Source organism: Myripristis murdjan, chromosome 11, assembly GCF_902150065.1.
Source record: "Myripristis murdjan chromosome 11, fMyrMur1.1, whole genome shotgun sequence".
Lineage (NCBI taxonomy): Eukaryota > Metazoa > Chordata > Actinopteri > Holocentriformes > Holocentridae > Myripristis > Myripristis murdjan.
The window spans coordinates 28,065,955-28,079,721 of NC_043990.1; the positions used below are offsets into that span (position 1 = coordinate 28,065,955).

The 13,767-nt window shown below is 38.3% G+C and overlaps 1 protein-coding gene across 3 annotated transcripts in view; it reads right to left on the reverse strand.

Moving 5' to 3' along the window:
• thrb (thyroid hormone receptor beta) overlaps positions 1-12,674 on the reverse strand; it is a 102,450-nt gene extending 89,776 nt beyond the window's left edge. For all 3 annotated transcript variants that reach the window (XM_030063369.1, XM_030063370.1, XM_030063367.1), the window contains exon 1: positions 12,306-12,674. The gene's annotated coding sequence lies outside the window, so the exon portion shown is untranslated. The remainder of the gene's footprint in view (positions 1-12,305) is intronic.
• Between the last annotated feature and the right edge of the window lie 1,093 nt (positions 12,675-13,767).

Here is a 13,767-nt window from a genome sequence, read left to right on the forward strand (position 1 = left end):
TCAGGCCTCCGAGGCCATTCTGTGGGCTCATCATTACATGCCATGAAGTTCATACCTGTAGCAGCCTGCTCACCATCTGCTCAATCTATTTTTGCTGCATCATTCATAAAAAATGCCCTGTAGGCATAGTTAAAACAACAACCACATTTGTCCATTAAAGCAGCAAGTCAATAAACAGTGCAGTATTGCATCCACCCACAGAGAACTTTCTCAAAATGGTTCCTTAAGGAGTAAATTCTGGGTGCAAAATGTCAAGAGTGCACAAGCTACTTGGCAGCTTGTGATGGTCATGTTTTCATGAGTGAGTTTTGGTTCTTCAGTAAGATTATTACTTAAAGATAAAAAGATGAATGTTGCAAAGTCTCGCTCCAATGCATAATTTAACTATCAAACATTATTTCAGCTTGTGCCTTTTTTTAAGGTGAATGATTAAGGTGAATTATTACATGCACATAACCCTGGTCCCTTTGATAAAGCCAATTATAATGGAATTGCAGCTTGTACAGAATTAATTTCAGCTATGTATGGACTTAAGCAGAGATATAATGACATTCAGAAAAGGCAACAGAACGAGTGGATTCTGATAACAACGTAGTGCACCCTTCAATGCAAAAGTGACATTCAACAACTTTCTTAAATTAAGTCTGGTGTTCCTTAAGGAAGTTCATCCAGGTTTATCTGTACTGTACCCTATGTGCATTTCCAATTACCAAGAGTTACTTGCAGAAACCTCAGAGATTCTCTGTAGCATATTAAACAAAGCTAAGATCTACTTTGGGTTGGCAAAGAAAATAACAACTGTCAGATGTAAAACTCCAAATATCCTTACATAAAAGAGGGAACATTATCTACAAAGTTTTTACACTTTGCAAACTTACTCCAAGTACAAAATTTAAAATGCTTCAAACTACTTTCAAACCAAAAAAAAAAAAAAAAAATGTCACCACTTAAACTCATTCCCAACTGCTGCCTTTCTGTTAGCCTTCTATACGTCATGTAACTTTCTTAAATATGATCAAGCAGTGATGGTAGTGGAATTAGTTTTTCCAGGTATCCTACTTGGTCATGAGCTGGTTAGCTTAGTACCATTATTTGTCTTGAATCTGGAATTAACCTGGCCTGCAGAGCCAATTTTATACGGGTAAGAGGTATTTAATGGTGCGTGATTGCTTGTTATTACCAAAAATAGGCCTACAGACACAACACATTATATTTCATAAGCTACTGTAACCTATACTCTGCTATATGTTTGTTCAAATAACTTCAGCAGGTAATTTAACTGTTAAATCCACATTAAAGGCTTGGAATGTGTCTAAGAAATGGGAAAAACAAACTGATGTTTTACGACCAAATACTCCAATACAATAAAAACAGATTTTCTTCCAGGAATGACAGATAACACGGGATAATGCAGGTATTACGATTCTGAAAGACCTATATGAAAAGTGATGCCATTTGATCAACTAGGCTGAAATATAAACTCTCGCAAACACATTTATTTAGGTTTCTACAAGTTAGAAGTTTTATTCTGAATAAAACTGGGTGTAAATTTCATCTAGGAATATCACCAACTGAGAAATTACTTTATAAAATATATAGCTATATGAGCCCATTACAAGTCCAGTAAAATAAACAATGCAATCTTGCAAACCACTGAGTATGCTATAACATATCCATATGTAACAGAAAAAAAACACTACAATTCAGCTTGCGGCATTGCCTTCAGATATCGCCTCCACTCAGAAATAAGACGGAGCAGAAGAAGTTACCTCTGTATTAAGTGTAGTAAGGAGGTTGGTAGTTTTATACAGACCATATGGACCCATGTGCATATCAAGGATTTGTGGGTTAAAGTACATTTAAAAGTTAAATTTGGTTTTCAGTAAGAACTGCATTTGGATCCAGTATGCCATCTGTCAGGAATTCCACACCTACCAAACCAAGGGAACTTATGGACATAGTTCATGTATAATAAATAATAAGGATATGCTGAAAAAAATCCAATTAAAAGCAGACTTTGCAGTTTCAGAGGGGAGGGTACCCCCACCTTGTTGTGATGTGGTAAAGAATGAATGAATTCCACTCAATTTTCAAAAGAATAAAACTGAGAAAAGCCTCAGGAGTTCAGGACAACCCTTTTACCCCATCCCAACCCAAAATATTACGGCATATCACTCCACTGTTTATGGTTATGGTTAACTTCCATTACTTCTATGGATTTTGAGTCATGGCATGAAGCTCAGTGTCTTATCCTTCCTCATCCTCATCCTTTAACATTAGTAAACAAAAGCGTTGTGTCCTCCCATTTCAAACTGCATGGTCTGCCTTTAAATTTTGGTACCTAGCTTATTGTTAGCTAGCTTTTAAAACTTTGAGAGACAGACCCTGTTTAATGTAACTCTGCTGACAGACATATTCAAAACAATTCATTTCAAAATTCACAACAGAAAGAGTATAGCGCATGAAAATAAAAATGAAGTTCGCAAACAAGGCGTGTCATTTGGAAAACTGTCCCCTAGCAAAACGTGACGGTTCAGCATGAATATTACCGAGGTTAGGTCTGGTGACAGCTGCAGTCTGGCTCACCTTGGCATAACTAGGTAGCGCAGGGGAACGGGGCTGTTCAGTCTTCTCCTCTCAAGTAGATGTCCTGAGTCACTTTAGATGTAACTGCCCTCTTGAATTTATGGCATTTACTGCCGTCTTTATGTATTTTATTAGCGACGTTAACCCCAAGTTTCAGCCGCTTTCGTCGTTTCATGTTGCCGCTTTGCAGAAAGGGGACGCGCGTTCAGGTCGACATAGATCTGTGAATATAGAAGCGCTTCACTGCTGGGTTCACAGCTTCTCCGCCCGGGAGCACAGTGCAGTGAAAAGCAACTGAACGGCCTCGGGGAAAAAAATAATAAAATAAAATAAAAATAAAAACTCCCGTTGATGTTTCACCATTTAACCTGTGTTATAAGCAAAACCAAGCGTTTTGGAAATGGGAATGTCCGTTCTACACTTTTATTTCTATGACGCATATTACTCTTATTACTTTAAGGGCGTTTGCACTGATGTCCGTTTGCTGTGATTGTAATATTTGATACTTTGTTGCATTGTTCATTTTGGTTCAGTTTGATTTCACAAGGCAAAGAATTCAAACGAACCAAAATGTATCAACATAAACCACATGATGTTTCAAACTGACTCACTGGTGAGCCCCAGTGTGGGGACAGGTTAGTCATGGGAAGACTGTATAAGTGTATTCTTCTCTCAATAAAAAAAAAAAAAAAAAAAAAATATTTTTTTTAAATCATGCAATGTTGTTCCAATTTCTACATCCATTAAGCCCCTGAATCACCACTGACATCAATGCCCTGTGTAAGCAACAATGACTGGAGAATAGCAACCGCCTTCTCAGCTATCTGGCAACATGGACACATCTTTAAAACCAGGAGAAGCCGGTGTGCTGCCCAAAAACAATGATAAGGATCAGTCTCCAAAAACAAAAAAGGCATGGAAAATCAGAAAGTGATTGTTGGTAGCCTGTCAAGATAATATTATAAGATAATATTTTGTTGACCACAATTAAAGCTTAACTTTTTTCTTTGTCTTTTTTGACAACTTTATTTCACCACAAAAATATTTGGTGGGTCTCCAGATAAACATTACCTCTACAAGTGGATTGTAGCATGAGAAGGTTTGGTAAATTTGAGATTGTGAGAGAATTTGAGGGTAGATCTTTTAAAGAGCCCTGATAAAATAAGTGGCAGTGTTACTGAAAAAACACGATTCAGAGGTTTATGTTCTCCAGGTTGCCATTGTGCACTCAGTAGTCACCCAATAAAAGAAAACTGAGTACACAGCTTAATCACAGCTGATATGGTATGAACTGCAGCATTGATCCACAGATCCACTAAGAGAAGAGAAGGAAAGTGGTTTGGATAGTGCTAACAGGAACAAAATTATCTCTATAATAGAGGAAGACTGCAGTGTTGGCTCCATTAAGGCCTACTCAGCAGAATGGAAATGACACAAGGCTAAGTAAGAGTAATGTTATCTTATTCTGGTGTTATCATTACAATACACACTGTAAGGCCTGAAAGTCCAGTCTACAGTTCAACGACCACTCGCTGCCAACCTCAAGCCAAAAGGATGGTTAATTCAGACACCCTGCTGCATTCAAAACAGCTCAGCAGCACTGCACCGGCATCATGGAGGCAGAGCGGAAGTTTGTGAAGATGTGGTTTCAGTTGTGTTTTGAAGATGCGGGGTGTGCGAAATGCATCTCCACAGGTGCGCAGTTGAGTCCAAAGTTTTGTTTTGAATCAAGACCTAAAAACAGCAGCAGTTTGTTCTTCAAAAAACGTCCATGAGGCTGTATTTCAAACAAATTTAGTTATGTAATTCAATCTGACAGCTGAGTCCCTGCAACTAGACACAGTGGTGGGGGGTGAGGGATGGTAGAGGAGGAAGAAGTGCATGATCTACACCACTGGTTCTCAAACTTCTTTCAATAACCTACCCCCTTGATATATTTTTTTCAGCCAAGTTCCCCCTGACCAGTTCATTAAAAAAATTAAATAAATAAAAATGGTAGATAAAAAGCCTATGTAAAGAGGTCCAATGCAACTCCATCAGTGTCTGATATTTGGAATACTGAATATACAATGTGGTTTATCAAGCTTACATTTACATTTTTATTGAACTTATTATAGCATAGTCTGATTATTATAGGAATAATACAGGACTCATATTTTTTTTAAATTAACATTTAAAAAAACTCACGGGAGTAAGGGCCGCTGAACAATGAAAAATATTTCTCAACTACAAAGTATTGCCAGAACAAAAGTTAGCGTTATGTCAGAAATTTATTTCCCTTGATAGTGAAGGTCATAACGAGTAATTTGGCAGGCAAGGGGTGGCGAAGTTCAAAATCAACCAGTTTAACATCAAAAGACATCTTTTTTTCCTATTTAAAGCTGAGAACTGATGCTGGCAGCAGCCTTCAAAAACCTGCACTGGTTCAGCTCTATTCGCTAACCACGGTCTTACTATATAAAGACGCACAAAACATGACCACAATTAAGACAAGATAAAATAAGATAAACTGTATTTACTGAATTTGTGTTACAGCAGCTCACAAGAGATAGAGAACAGAGGAAAAAGACTGACAAATGATAAAAAATAAACTATGTGTGCTACATACATTATATGCACTACATGTACCTTTCACGTTATACAAATATGCAAGTATGACCAAATATGACCTTACAATATTAATATTGACATGGTGTGTAGCATTACACTGCAAAACAAGATAGTAGCATTTTAAATTGTACTGTATTTGCACAGAAATATACCTGCATGGCATATGCACCTTCAACAATTGTGACTGGCTCTAGTACTGATGTGACAATGGCATCCCAAACATGCTCAATATAGCTGTGTTATGAATCAAATGCACATACCACATTGTCCAACACAATGCAGGTCTACCATAAGTTTCAGTTAGGAACTTTGCATAAATTTGCTTTTCTTTTTATGTCAACCTATTTCTGCAGGCTGAGACATAAACAATTCTTGCAGCATGGTAAGGTCAAGGGTAGGAACATATGACTTGACTCTTTCCAGTGCGCCCACTTGCATCCTTGTGGGATGATGTGGAAGTCAACCACGGCCTAAAAACGAGGCAGTCCGTTCAGCAATTGAGAATGGATATTGCGGTGTATAACATGGCCTACATAAATCACAGAAAACTGAAGAGCATCAACTGTTCAAACATACCAGCCAACCCACACCCCTGAACTTTCATTCATGTCAACAGCAACATTATGACTCAGCTTTGAAACAGTGTGGTCAGCTTTGCTCATAGCTATCTTCTAAGTTGGCCACATGTGCCGCTGTGATACCTACAATGACCTGCAGTGACCTTTAGGCTCATTATGTCGCCTCATTTATGATTGTAACCATTGTTCCATTCTTCCTATCCATCCAAATCAACCTGTTGTACAGTAAGGCTTATTAGGGCTTGTAATGTAGCAGCCAGATCAACACATGAATTAACTATTTTTTTTTTTTACTCAGTCAGTTTTCTTCACACGGTGCTACCACAGCACTTTTGTGGTAACAAGTCATGTTTTGAAAGCAAAATTGAACTTTAAAAACTTCTCATTAGTTTCTCTGTGCTCCCCTGAGCTGCTAATCCACAATAATGTATTTTTATTGCTGTATCCACTTCTGTAGCAAAACAGCTCCAAAAGTAACACGTTTAGCACATCAACAAACACAAACAAAGCAGATTATGCCAATACAAAAAACAACAAGACCTGGTACCCATTTTTTTCCATGTATTATTTTTGAAAGTACAATCAAGTAATTTCTTCCGAGTGCAAGGCTACTATATTTGCGTTTCCTACAGACTCTACTTGCAAGATCTACTTTCTAATTCAAATAGGAAAATAACAATAAAAGAGCCATCTCATTTCCTTTAAAAAAAAAAAAAAAAAAAAAAAAAATGGGTACCAGAACTTGTTGCTAGTTATTTTGACATAATCCGCTTTGTTTGTGTTTGTTTATTTGCTAAAGGTGTTATTGTTGGAGCTGTATTGCCACATTATAGAAGTGAATGGATAGATCTGGTGAAGCACAGCAAAAACGTGGTGTTCCATGAAAAAAAAAAAAAAAAAAAAGACTTCAGGAAACCCAATCATCCATCAAGCATTCACTACTGCTGAGTCAAAGTGGTTCAACACAACATTCTGCCAAAATTCAATTTTGATTTAAAGCCACTCACTCTAATAATGCACATAACAATGTCCTGACCCCACCCCTCCAACTGAGCACCAAGAAAGTTTACGCATGGTTGTTTGCAGTGGCCGGTTTGCTGAAATAATAAACTCCCTGCTACAGTAATAATTTTACTTTTAGCAGCATGCATACATTAACCACACTAGCATGCCAAGATATCAACAATAACACCATATGTCATAATGTTGCTGAATGCTGCAGATGCAAAAGGAAGTGTGATACGTACAGGCAAAGCTTTTTTTCCCCAGCACTTAAAATAGAAGAGTGGGGAATGCTTTGTGCTTGAATACAACTTTGGATTAAAAATTAAACAACACCCGAACAGAGAAAAAGAGGCCGTCTGAAGATTATTACACCCTGATCAAAAAACTATAAACTACAGAACTGAATAATACAATTTCTTGTTTTCTTTTTCTTTTTCTTTTTTTTTGATAAATTGTGCATCCCCTCGCAGCTGCAATATGGCATAATAAACTGTGTTATGTACGACACTTGCTGACAGACTGTCGTGGCATGGAAGGAGCTGCAAAAAACACTGACTCGATGCTCCCTCAGTAAGCTTGACTCATTTACATCGCACAACCACATTTACCTCCTGTTGATCGGTAGTGACTCATGTATTACCATATATTTGCTGCAATATTTGGCTAAGCTGGTGGTGGTAAGATACTGGAATCCTAACTGTCAGCAGCAGAGAAGAAATGGTCACTGACTATCCACTGGGTGAGATTAAATGTGTAAAACAGGAGGCTTTTCAAAAATATCAAACTGATGTGGTAATTTTAAGGATAGGAAACAAAAAACAAAACCATACTGTGATTATTCTGGTAAAAACAGGGTATGTTGTTTCCATAAATCCATTCGTGCCAACATAATATTCTGGTTGTAACAATGATTTTCTGAAACAATAAGTGAGCTCTTTACCTCTGCAAACAGATCTGCATGTACTTGCATGCAAAATGCACACATTCACACATACTCTCAAAGCCGTACAGACTTCATAACCTATCGGCTAGCTGGAGCAAGACTGAGCTGGCCCTGTCTATATTTATATCATAATAAGATGATCATTTGAATGGTGATTATCTTATTGACCCCCAGCTGTAATCACAAGAAGGATCTCTGGCTCACTTGTACTTCTTCTCTTGATTTGCATTTCACAAAGGAAAAAAACAAACGCCCACCTCCCCCAAATGATCAGATATATGAAAACAGAGAGCAAGTTGAGAGAGAGAAAGAGAAACAAAGACAGAGAGAGAGAGAGAGAGAGAGAGAGAGAGAGAGAGAGAGAGAGAGAGAGAGAGAGTTCAGCTAATCCAATTGTTCAATAAATCTTAACAGCTGAAAACAAGGGGAAATGACAGCAAAAGAGATAAGAAAAATAAGCCACATATGTAAACTGTAACACAAAATTCTGATAGGATCAAAATAAATAAAACAATTAAGATCTTATGCTAGTTCATTTTCCAAAGTTTATTTCCCGCAAGTGGCTGCTCAAAACAAAAAAGCAGCAAAACTTGCTCATGATTAGACGGCAATTTCAGTTTTCATTTGAGTTAGTTGTGCAGCCCTCAAAAATCATCACAATGTAAGAGAGGGTTTTATTGCCGGTTATTTTTGAGGCAAAGTGTGGTATATATGTTTTCAGCCCTTTCATTACACTTACACTCTTAATTATAATCTGACTTCTTATTCACAGCACAGCAGGAAACCGAGCCAGCTCATTTGAAAACAGGACCAACAAAATGAGTGGGGTCATAGGTCATAACTTAAACAAACTACAAACCCCACAGTTTGATTTGCTGTCCCCCAGATATATGGGAACAATAAGCCGGGAAACCACTTTGGGAGCAGCCTGACCTAAGAATGTAAGACGTTAATATCCACAACATAAACCAAACCGCCATAGAGACTTGCAATTATCACCGCATAGTTGCAGTCAGCTAAAAACACTGAGATGTTCTGCATATTTTCAGAGCTCAAGTGTTTGGAGCAGGTCCAACCAAAACTAGCAACAAAAGTTAATTAACATTCCTCTCAACTAACATCATCACAGAAATGCTTCTCTTATCCACGCAGCATGGTCAGTGCTGTGCAAGCTCAAATGCAACAAATGCATCAGGCTTTATTCAAACCAACAGAACTTTACTGTAAATTCTAGTGGAGATCTCATGGTTTCAAAAGCTACCAGATATTTTTTGCTGAATTCCAGGGAAATGTGTCTAAAATGATGCACAAGACATGTTAATCTTTTCTATCTGATGTGATTCTGCAGCCATAAAACAACGGTATTTTAGCTTTGAATATTTCACTCAGTATCTGTGATGGAGCTTCCATGAAGCTGCAACCAGCAGAGACACAATATAGATGAGACACCATCCTACAAGATGGATTATATAGAAAAACATTTTTTTTTTCTAGTTTAAGGAAATTTTTAAGGTAAAATCAGAGTGAAAGCGGTTAAATAATCTGAACAGTAGGGGTGTGTGTGTGTGTGTGACAACAGGCAACACTAGCAGACAGGTTAAAAACTTATTGTAGTTATAGATGAAGCTGTTAGAGCAGCACTCAGAGCAGGAGGTCCCCATTTCATTATTTGTTATGCTTATATTACATACAGGACATCTTTAGATATATATATAGATATATATATATATATCTTATGACATCTTAGCAAAAACTACCTGATGTGCATATTTGCTGACCTCCACTCCAGCTTGGCTTTAGGTTTATATTAACATGATTTATATGTTTGGTGATGTGTTTCTGTGAAATTTAAAACCTGGCTTTGCACTGCTATGGCTGCGTTCAAAGCTCAGAGGAAAATGTTTATCTTCACCAAAACTGATTCATTTCATTAAACTGTTTTAAGAAACCTGACCAGTCACTGTAAAAGCAATACCAGGATTTATTTTACATATTAAACGCATTTGGCAGCCTTGCCGAAATGAAGTAAAGTTATTATATTACAGCCATTTCTCCTCAGAATCGATGTACGGTTTAGGTCCATTTTTGGAAGCTGTCTTCATCGTTTTTATGAAGATGGAAACAAACGAGAGCTAGATCAGACTAAAGGAAATCAACAGGTGGCGCTAATTAACACGCCTCCCGTCTCTTGCGCGCGCGTGCCACACTCTTGCGCACGTGAGTGTATGTCCCGTTATAATAAACCTGCCGCTTGTTGAAAAGTGAAGTGTCAATTAAACAGCACGTTTAGCTTTACAGGAGACAGTGCCATCAAAAGCAAGCCCGGCCACAGAGACAGATTTACGGCTTTTTACTGAGACAAAAACTAAAATCTTGTAGTATTTTTAAACATAATGGGGAGCAAAAATGACCATACTTGTATTTTCAAGGGGAAAAACACATCAGGGAACAGGATTCAATCTGAGCTGGTTAAACTGGTGATCCATGTCTCATAATATGATCAAGTAATTGTGTGCTGTGCGTCTCCAGTGAGTGTTCCGATGTGATCCCCAGATATTTTCCAGGTATAATGTAGTTTGAAAAGCCACAAAGTAATTGAACGCTGCTTTCCTTCAGAGGGAGCGAGCCGGGTTACGTAAAAATGTTGACATGTGTCCCTCTTAGGGCGGAGTATTCAGTTTGGCTTGAGAACAGCCAACAAGTTTCAACATCAGTGTAATACTGTACTGAGCACACAGACGTGCTTCCACTTATTTGCTCCAAGCTCGCTGAATGTCGCTGCTGTTTGCATGCAAATGACACTCATTTAAAAAAAAAAAAAAAAACGACGGGACTTCATATTAATACACATAAGCTGACCGCTTACGAGTCTGAACCCTGTCCTGAGCCTTGATGGTTTCCACACGCTCACAAAATCACTCGCTTTCTCTCCCGGCTTGGTGGCGTAGGCAGACAGATGACCTGAAATACCCTCAGCAGACAGCTCATGCTGCCTTCATGTGCTACAGGTAAACTCCTGCTTCCTCATCACAAGACGGAATCTGACTTGTCGCGCAAATGAAATAATAAAAGCTGTGTGACAATAAATTTTGATTATTTACGGCTGTTTTAATTTCAACAGACACCCAGCTGTTTGATCCTTTAGCGGCGGAACAAGGTGGAGAATCCCATTTTATTTATGAGCCCAGAAAAAAAACACAAATCGCAGACATCGCTTGTGGCGTCGGTTGTTGGCATGTCTGGCATATTATCCTCCCCAGAGAACTCACATCTCCTCAATTCTCCTTCACAGAAACCCCACACTCCCTCAGTCCTGTGTATCACTTTGCTGAATCGTTCATATATGGCGCAACTCCTAATTACCTGACTTCTGACTGCTCGGAAGGCATCATTTGATCCTCATATAATAACATGTCACCTGTTATAACTCAATCTACGGCGAGGCATAAAGGACAATTAGGAGTTACCTGTTAATAAACCCAAAATGAATGACAGCCAGATTGTAAGCAACATGTAGTTACAATCTCCAAATTCATATTCAGAGACAAATATTATGTACAAGCTACGTATTTTGCCAACTGGGACATCATTTTTAGAGAAGCCAACAACACAAATTACAGTTTGTCAGACGGGTTGTCAATGACAAACCATGAAATATAGCCTAGGCTATAGAACCTGAGGTCAACAATATACTGCAAAAGCGTTTACTTATTTAGAATAGCAGAGACTGATCAACAGATTCAGAGAAGTTCATATTGCTAAAGACAGAGGACATATTACATCAGGACATTTTTATTACAACTATATTTAGGCCAAATAAGTAAAAATGGGCCAATTCTTGCAAGACGTATTAACTACAAGATATTAGGATATGCTAGACTATGAGAAATTTAACTTAGGACAATAAACCAACTCCTTGAAGTCTTCATAAAGGCGAGCTCACGTACGGTGTCGTTTGGGGACAAAGGTAAGCCAAGTCTCGTTAAAAATTGCGACAAAATAACATCATCTTGCTTATAATTTAAAATACGCAGTTCGTGAAATATCAATCAAGACTAATTCTGTATCAGTAGGGACCGCTCTTTAATTCGGCATAAAACAAATACACCAAGCATCACTTATGTGACTAAAATTTAAACTTTTAGAAGCCATTTGCGTTTTACTCCCACTATTCCCTCAACCAAAATAACACTGTGGTGGGCGGTAGCCGGCAATGTGAACCAATTCTAAAGTTAAGATATTTTTTAAAATCAAGTGCTGCTTGGTGGATAACTTCCACACCGAATTTACCACAAGACCCTAATTATTCGTCCAAGGTCATAAGTCGTGTTCTATGAAGTGTGTAACGACTGCCGAAAAGCAAGGCAGCATTACACTGCGAAATTTTCAAATGGACTTCGGCTGGTGTGTTCGCTCCACACAGGAAAACTGTAACGTTTTGGGGGCTACATGAAATCATGAACATTATGAACATTTTGCCTAGGAGCTGTACGGCCACCTACTATGCTGTCAAGTGCCCTGTTTTTTTTTGGTGAGGCTGTCATTAGACTATGTTGTTAAAAACAACAAAAAATGGAACATACCGCATAGGAAATACGAAGCTCGTATCCAAATATTATTTTGAGTCCCAGTGCCTGTGCATTCCTTCTCAACTGGAACCAGTGTTGTTCTGCGTCGGCTAAACTGAACGGGACGCAGCGCCAGGCTTTAACCTGAAATGACCCGCTCTCTGGTGTTAAATCAGGCGATCCAGGGCTATGTGTGTGTGCCTGCCTGCGTCTGGAATACAGGCTACTGTGCGCTGCTACGAGAGGCGCTGGTCTGCTCGCAAAAACTTCAACATGGAGCCGAAAACAAAAACAAATAAACAAACAAACAAAAACAAAAACAACAGTAAGAACCCGAGAATTGCAGCGCTCAGACTGATCGCTACGGGGAATCAGAGAGCTGAAGTCTGGCAGGAACCAAAAAAAAAGAGAGAAAAAAAAAATGTAAGCCTCGCCCTTACTACAAAGTTTTCTGTTTTTTTCGTGGTCTTTGGCTGCAGGGCCACACAGAGCACAGTGTGTCTTCACGTGTGCGTGTGTGTGTTATGAAAACACTTCACGTTTGATGTCCAGGATTTTATGAAGATTATACATGTTTTTAAAAATCTTATTTATTCAATAACACTCTTCCTTTTTATTTGTCTTCACTTTCACTTTCATTTTATTTATCAATTTGAAGACTATGTTTTTACTTTTCTTCTTTGCTGCTCCAAAACGTCCTCAGCGCCACATATGGACAAAGTAGATCAATAACTGTAATGATTAACAAGATATTATCATTTGATCAGTGTAATAAGCAGTTTGGTGATCTCTAGACACAGATCAAAAACTATCAGCTGGAGGGAACACTGATCCTGAAAGCTCCTTTGATCGTATTTGTTTAGTGTGCATATGGCTTGCAAATACATATACAAGGATACAAGGAAGTTTATTTGTCATTATACAACAGGTTGAATAATGAAATTAAAGTGTGGTTCCCTCTTGATTGATTAATTGATTGTACCAAATGCATATATGGTCATATATGCTGGATCTTTCTTGCTACTGTGCTTTATTTTATTTATTTATTTTAAAAAATCACATCTGAATTCACATATAGATAGGGAAGTGAGACATTGCCCCATACCAAAATAACATAGGTTTCTTCAGCACATTTCATATTCATATAAGTTTGGAATGATTTCATGTTCTTTCATCTCTGTCTAAGTCCCATTGACATTGTATTTACTATCAGTGCCAGCCTGATGAGCCTACTTGTTTCCAAGATGTTAGATTTTGAGTGCCAGGATATGCACTATATGGATAAAAGTATTGGGCCATCTACAAGATTTTGGGAATTTTTGCCCATTCATCCAGAAGAGCATTTGTGAGGTCAGACACTGATGTTCGACCAGACGGCCTGGCTCACAATCTCTGTTCTAGTTCATCCCAAAGGTGTTGGATGGGGTTGAGGTCAGGGCTCTGTGTGGGCCACCAAACCCACCCAACAATGCCTTAA